This window comes from Medicago sativa, chromosome 1 (genome assembly GCF_051527215.1).
Source record: "Medicago sativa cultivar Bolivia chromosome 1, Bolivia_mono, whole genome shotgun sequence".
In the NCBI taxonomy this organism is placed as follows: Eukaryota; Viridiplantae; Streptophyta; class Magnoliopsida; order Fabales; family Fabaceae; genus Medicago; species Medicago sativa.
This window is the reverse complement of record NC_140749.1, coordinates 34,279,276-34,286,991: the sequence shown is the minus strand read 5'-3', so window position 1 is coordinate 34,286,991 and position 7,716 is coordinate 34,279,276.

Below are 7,716 nucleotides of genomic sequence, written 5' to 3'. Positions count from 1 at the left end.
CCAGTAAAACGCCAGTCAACATCAACCAATACCAACACAAAGCCATCTCAGTCAAGCATTTATGAACCAGTTGGTCATATAATCAATGAAAAGTTGACTGAATTGGCTGTGCAGAGAGATAGAGTCATTAATAATATCTTTCGTCTTAACCCTCAACCTCTTAACATTCAACCTCTCAACATGATTGTACCAGAATATGTTGACTCAACCTCAGAAAAAGCCTCTGAGACAACTCTAGAAGCAGCTGCTTCTGATAAAGTTGTTTCAGAAGACCCCCCACAACAAAAACCTTCACCAGAAAAAGCCTTTTCACCCCCTACAACTTCATCACCCCCAACTGTTCCTGAACCATCTGTTCCTGAACAAGTCACTCCTCAAAAGACCGTTCCTGAACATATTGTTCCTGAACAACCAGTTGCTAAACCCATTCCTGAATCTGAACCTGAAACTGCTGCTCCTGAACACATTGTTCCTGAGCCAAACCCTGCTTCCATAACTCCTTCACCAGTACAAGTTATCAAGATCACCCATCATACTGGTGTATGTGATATGGACACAAACTCTGAGGATGATCAAAATGATCATGCCTCTGATATGGTAGTTGACCCCACTCCTGACCAACCATCAACTAGCCAATCCTTAACTACAAATGACCAATCATCATCAAACCTACCCATTATACACTTAGCCCCTCCAAAACCCTCTAAAAAACCTTCACCTCCCACCATTTACCTGGATTCTCAAGTACTAAAAGATGTGTGGGAAGATATTGCTTCTGAAGTTCTCAGACTGATAGCAGGAAGAAATGACTTGGGTCATCAAGTTAGCTATCAGAAGCAATGGAGAAGGATAAAAGAAAGGGTCATCAACCTGATTTCAGCTTTGCATGATTCCTGCATTGAGGCTCAAGAGCAAGCCAAGCAGAAGCTGGAAGATTGGTTGAATGGAATAGAAGAGAATACTGGAGATGTTGAAGTTCTTGGTACTTGGGTGAAGAATCCACTCAGTATCAGAGGCAAAGAACCTGATGAATTCCTGCCTAAGGAGCTGCATCTGATTATTCCTTCTGAGATCCTGGAGAAGATTGATGCACCTAACCTGGCTCTAGCTCAGGAGAACAAGGTGCTCAAAGAAGAAAATGACAGGCTTGAAACAGAGCTACTAGAGCAGAAGCTGAAGATATCAAAATTGGAAGCTGATATGCAAGAAGCCAAGATCAGAGAAGACAACTACAGAAAAGATATAGACAAGAAGTATGCTGATGTTCAAGAGCTTCTGAAGAAGATTTTCGAGAAATAAGCCAAACCTATAGTTGCACACTTTTAGCTTATTTTTTTTGTCTCTTTAGGTTTTCAATATTCTTTGATCATCTCTGCTTCTGATTTTAGTTCTTTTCGCTTCTGATATTATAAGCTTCTGAATTCTTCTTGCTTCTGAAATCTTTAACTGTTCATACCTTGTGTGTTATTATTTGCTTTGATAATAATGCTTGCTATGCTTGTTATTTAATCTTTGGAGATGGTTAATATGCTTTAAAATAATTTGAATTATGCTCTGAACCTTTAATCTTATGTTTTTCTCATCTCTTCTTCTTGTTTATGTCTTTTTGCTAATGACAAAAGGGGGAGTATATGTGACAGTATTTAAAGGCTCTGAGCCCCATTAATAATATTTGAAAATTTTGAAAAATTTCTATCTTTTTGTTTTACCTTTAAAAGGGTGTATCAAAAAGGGTGAAGTATCAAATTTCAAATAAAATTAATTGAACCATTCTTCTTATCTATAAGTCAATTCTTTCAATTTTTTTTGCTCTGATATTATTGTGCGAAAAATGAATTTAATTAACCTGGATAGAACATAGGGGGAGCTTACAAACCTCACCTTAAAGACTATCAGACTCAGGGGGAGTTAGAGCTTACAAACCTCAGACTCTGAGCTTACAAACCTCAGAAACCCCAAAGTCAACTCGTTAATTAGATTAACAACAATTGACCAATTTTAAATACTATTGTTTGTCATCATCAAAAAGGGGGAGATTGTTGGAACAAAATATGTTTAACAATGAACCTCAAAGAGTTTTGATGATAACAAGGTATTAAAAATTGTAAATTGGACTAGCTAATATTTGTTCAAGTGTACAGGACCATAGTTAAAAAGTTACATCATTAATTGGTTTTGAATGAGCAAATAAAGAGAAAAAGAAAATGAAGCTTAGACGATTCTGAAGGCAATACGCTCCTGAAAGTTGAAAGCGCTCCTGAAGTCAAGCTGCTCCTGAAGATAGTAAAAGCGCTCCTGAAGAAATAATGCTCCTGAAGAATAGTGCTCCTAAAGACAAGCGGTCCAGAAGCCACATTATCAGAAGCTGCATCATCAGAAGCCGCATCATCAGAAGCTGAAGAAGTTGCATCATCAGAAGCTGCATCATCAGAAGCTGCCTCATCAGAAGTCATTTCACCAGAAGCTGAAGATCAACTGGATTTGCAGAAGATTCAAAGATTGAAGAATCTACACTGCAAAAGCTGTCTATTGGACTCGAAAACACAGCAGAAAATTAGTGGAACTTTGCAACGGCCATTTCAAAGGTGTTTGAAGGCATGTGCTTGCAATTTGGACGAAAGCATTGACATTGTACTATTGTACGAACTGTACAACCACCTTCTCCACTACTCTGTTTTATGTCCACGCTACAAGACAAGAAAACAGCTTCAGAATACGGCTTCGCCTGCAAAGATGTTCCTTTGGATAAGGAATGGATTTCAAATTTTTTCTTCATAGGACAACAACCAAATCAAGCAAAATATCATTGGTGAAAGATCAAGCTTCAACAACGACTCTTTGGTGTGCTGGCAATTTCACAACGTCTCTTTCACACCTCTATATAAAGGAGTGAAGACTTAGAGTTTTGGTAATGCAAGAACGCTGAACGAAAGACTCACAACATTTTTACAAGTGCCAAACCTCTGCTGAAATTGTTCTGCATTCACTTAGAATTTCTGTGTCTCAAAGTCATATCTTAGAAATTCTTAAGTCCATTGAGTCTGTATCTGATTTATATTGTGAGCACCTCTGATTGTATATCAAGTGTTCAACCTTAAACAATTTTCTGTGTATTTTTGTTTAGTTAGGAAGTCTCTTGCAGTTGTGCTTGAGCAGGAAGTCTCTTGATTGTGTTCTTGAGCAAAGGAAGTCTCTAGCTTGTGTGCTTGAGCGAAGGAAGTCTCTTGCTTGTGTGCTTGAGCAATTGTAATCAGATATTACTCTTAGTGAAATCTCCTTGGAAGTGCAAGGGGGACTGGACTACTTCTGGATTGTGGAAGGAACCAGTGTAATTGCTTTGTGTCGTTCTTCTTCTCTCTCTCTGTTTTTATTCCGCTGCATTTAGATTCTGATCATCACTTCAGAAGCTGTCTCACTTAGCTTCTGATCAGTGTGTTCAGTTTTTAGGAGAAACGAAGAATTTTTCAAAACACAATTCAACCCCCCTTCTTGTGTTTTTCTCACCTTCATGATTAAGCAAAGCATAACATACGAGAATACGAAGATGCAATGTTGGATGTTCAAGAAAGGCATGTACGAGTACATGATGAGTCTACAATGGGAAGTCGTAAGAATGATTCGTGGAAATAGAAAGTATGTAGTAACAAAGATGTGCCCTACGAGTTAAGATTGCTCGAGAACAAGTGTGAGTATGGCATTGATATGTCAAGAGGTAAGTCTACCTTAAGATTTAACCTTACAAGCAAAGGGTAGAGCAAGGTTGCAGAGTTGATTGCAACATAGAAAGTCTTGAGAAGAGTTCAAGAAGATATTAATGAAATGATAGAAGAAGGGTGAAGTTCACTCGTCTCAACGGATCAAAGTATTGGTTAAAGCCAACCGGTGGGAATCAGAGTAGCGCGACGAAAGTTAATTGGTAAAGTTGTTGACGGTAACCATGGAACATGGAATTTGGTAGTAAGAATTTTCGCGAAGAGTGTTCGGAGTAGTAATACAGTTTTAGTGAGAAGCATTATGAGACGAGCAAGGAGTTCTTGATATAACTAAGGTAAAAGTATAAAGGATGTACCTTCACCTAAGTAAGACAAGAAAGACTAGAGTGACCACAACTGAAGTAATCGGGTTGCCTAATTGGTGATGTCGAATGCGTATAAGAATTGTTGGTTAGTCAGGAAGAGTATGTGCTATGATAAGGGAATATGGTTCATGAGATATGCGCGATGAAGTACATACCCTCTTATACCATACTTGTGAAGTGATAACGATGCTAGCTAGAATAATGTCAAGTCATGATTTTATAATTTTTAAAGTGAAGATAGGTATTAAGGAACTTGGGAACGATGTTTATTTTAAAAGCATAATATTTTACATTGTTGAAACTGAAGAAGCACGTCATAAGTAAGTACGCTCACTTAAGACGTATAGACTTCAGGACCAACTTGTTATAGACAAGTTTGAGGCGAGTTGTAAAACCATTTTCAAAATATAGAGACTCTTCCTGTGGTTCTGCAGTATCATTACAGACTCGGTTTTAAAATGATTTTTGTTTTTAGACATGTATCTATTCGTTCCAAGAACCCGTATACCAATGTTTAGAAGATTTCTTAAAGCAAAATGATAGAACAAGTATCGTTATTATCTAACAGTATGTGGCACTTGAAAGTATGTAAGGCACTATGGAAAGTAGGTTTGATGAAGTGAACAACAATGTTTTTCGAAGGGTTATATGAGACGTACTGTAACGCCCTATTTCTATTAAAGCGATAAAACATGCGAATATAACAAATATTCAAGAAATAGACGCAACATCTAACACAATCCAAAAACTCAACATGCATATATATAAAATATCTCAGCAGTCTCGGCAGAACAAAACATATAACTCCTCAAATACATGCCATGGTCAAAATACACCAACATATAAATCCTCCAAGTCCTAAACACATGGACAATAAAGTCAAATCAACAACAGCCACAAGACACTAAAGCCTAAATCAGAGCATGTCCTAAACTCTAAGCCACGACAGCGGAGAAAGCTCCCGCCATCCAAACATCCACCAAGCAAACTCACCAAGCAACTAATCCTGCACAACATCTACCCATCCATACAGACAGGTAGGCGGCAAAAACCACTGGGGGTAAGCATTACATTAATCATAATCAACAAATGAAAACATAAGCATTCAAGGCTTCACACATATCATATATACATAACCATCCCTCCTAGAATACTAGCATCACATGATTATTATCCCCCATCACTTGCACTTCAAGCTATCACATTATTATTTGTAACACCCATACCAGACGTATCTAGAAAGTCTGGCACGTATGTTAATATTAGTACTGGATGCATTAAAATATACAACCTAAAATTTTTCCGAATGAATAATATTTACATCAAGTCACGTTCGTATAAAACTTAATACAATACATTCATCCATACATAAAAATACATCCTTAATGTCCATAACGTCCTGCAGCTTACGAACGAACCCTTGAAGTAATATCCATCCGGCTACGAACATGCATGAATATCCTGCTTATCTGAAACAAATAAGGATTGGGATGAGACATAATGTCTCAGTGAGTTCCACCTAATCCTAGGCTATAGGCAACCTCAAGGGAAACCTACGGTCACCACGTGTCTACATTACAACCTGCGGGTTGATTATACGTGTGTGGGGACTGGCATACTTAGACGGTAGTGCATACTAGAGCCGTCATAGTCTTATCTTACTTGTTATAGGCTTCACTTCCTATACGTGTCATGGCGGTCGAGGGGAACCTAGAACCGCGTTGCCAAGAATACACTTTATGTATCGAGGCCTAACATAACATAATCATGGCACGATTCTAAACCGGACGATTAGGGGAAACCTAAGATCGTCATCGGTATCATGTTCATAACTTGCTCTTGTTTTGTAGCATCTAATGCTCTTGCTCTTAACTTAATCATAAACATAAACATAAACATAACATAATCATATCGTGCATAACGTATCTAAGTTCATTCATATTGGTTAGCGTTGAACAAACAATTATTATCTTGATTCATTTTATGGATAGTCCCGAGTGGAGTAACCCCGAGATCAATCCCATACATGACCGATGTACGTACATCGGACTCCCTCGGTGTCGTGTGGGTCCCTTGCGGCTTGAATCGTTCACCTTAGGTCGAGAACCTCCCGTATCCCCCTGGCGTGGATAACAAGAGACACGAACACCTACGTCTTGTTTACTCGGTGACATGCGGGTCCCTTAAGGCTTGAATCGTTCTCATTATGAGAACCCCTTGTATCCCCCTGATGTGGATAACAAGAGACATGCCACCTACACTTATTAAGTCATAGTCTTGTCGTATACATAAGTTAAACATGTACATACTTGATTGTTTACCTCGGAACCTTAATCGAACCGATTAGTGGTAAACTCTTACTTGTTCATAACATGGTGGAGAGAAATAACTTATCAATCCAAAACTTACATACTAGCCAAGTCATTCTAGATCATGTGCGAAGAGATTATCATTCGCGTCTTATCATTCTAGGGATTCATACTAACTAGCTAGTTCTCGACGACTATGTCGAGGCTCTAGTTATTCCCGCATTAGCTATTGCTTGCTACCCGTTAAACTCATGCCATAATTCTCTTACGCCATACTTAATTATACACTACAAATACTAGTTGAATGATCAAGAGAACATTTTAAAGACCATGCCTTGGAATCATGTATTGAGGGGTTTATTACTGTAAAAGAATGCTCGAAGAAGACTGGACTGAACGGAGGTGAAAGGGCCTGAAGCGGGCAAACAGGGTGCTGCCACCCATGTTACTCGCCACTGCGAGTTCACCTACTCGCCACTGCGAGTTACTTACTCGCCACTGCGAGTTCATGGCGAGTAAACACCTCTTTCGGTGGTGTTTGCTTGCCATGGCGAGTAATTGCTCGCCGTTGCGAGTTATGACAGTCCAGACCTGCAAAATGGTGTTTTTAACCCAACAACCTCAATACAAAACATCCCAAGACATATTGTGGTACTAGAAGTCATATGGAACTTGTAAAACAACCATTAAACAAGTATTCACAAGTATAAAGATGCATGGCATGAAAGGGGATAACTTTCTACACTTAAACCCTAAAAATTACATAGTTTCATTGCAAGCTTAAACACATAATCCCAAGGTGGGAACTATCTAAGGAACTCACCTCATAAGTTCTTGAAGCATCAATAAGCTCCTAAGCAAAAACCCTAGCTTTTGCCCCACTTGCAATCCTTTGATCAATATAAATCATCTTGTTTTCAAAGCAAACCCTTAGTTGATTCTTGCTTGCTTCATCAATCCCACAAAGCATAATCATCATGAGCTCCCAACAAAACCCAAAGCCCTAACTTCTTGATCAAACCAAACCTTAGATTAAATCCATTAGAGAGAGAGAGAGAGTTGAGACAACAAACAAATTCCAAGCTTCTATTGACAAAAGGCCTTGGAAGAACATCATAAAACATGATTATTTGGTGGAAAGAAACTTAAGGAAGATTAGAGAAAGAAAGAGAGAAAGGGGCGTGGGAGAAGGAAAGAGAGAAGGGAGAGAAATGTTTTTCCCCAACTTAGAGAGAGAAAGAAATGAGAATTATGAGATATTTTGGTCCAAAATCATTTAAATATCCCTTCCACGTGAAATTACCATAATACCCTTGCCTCAAGCGTGAT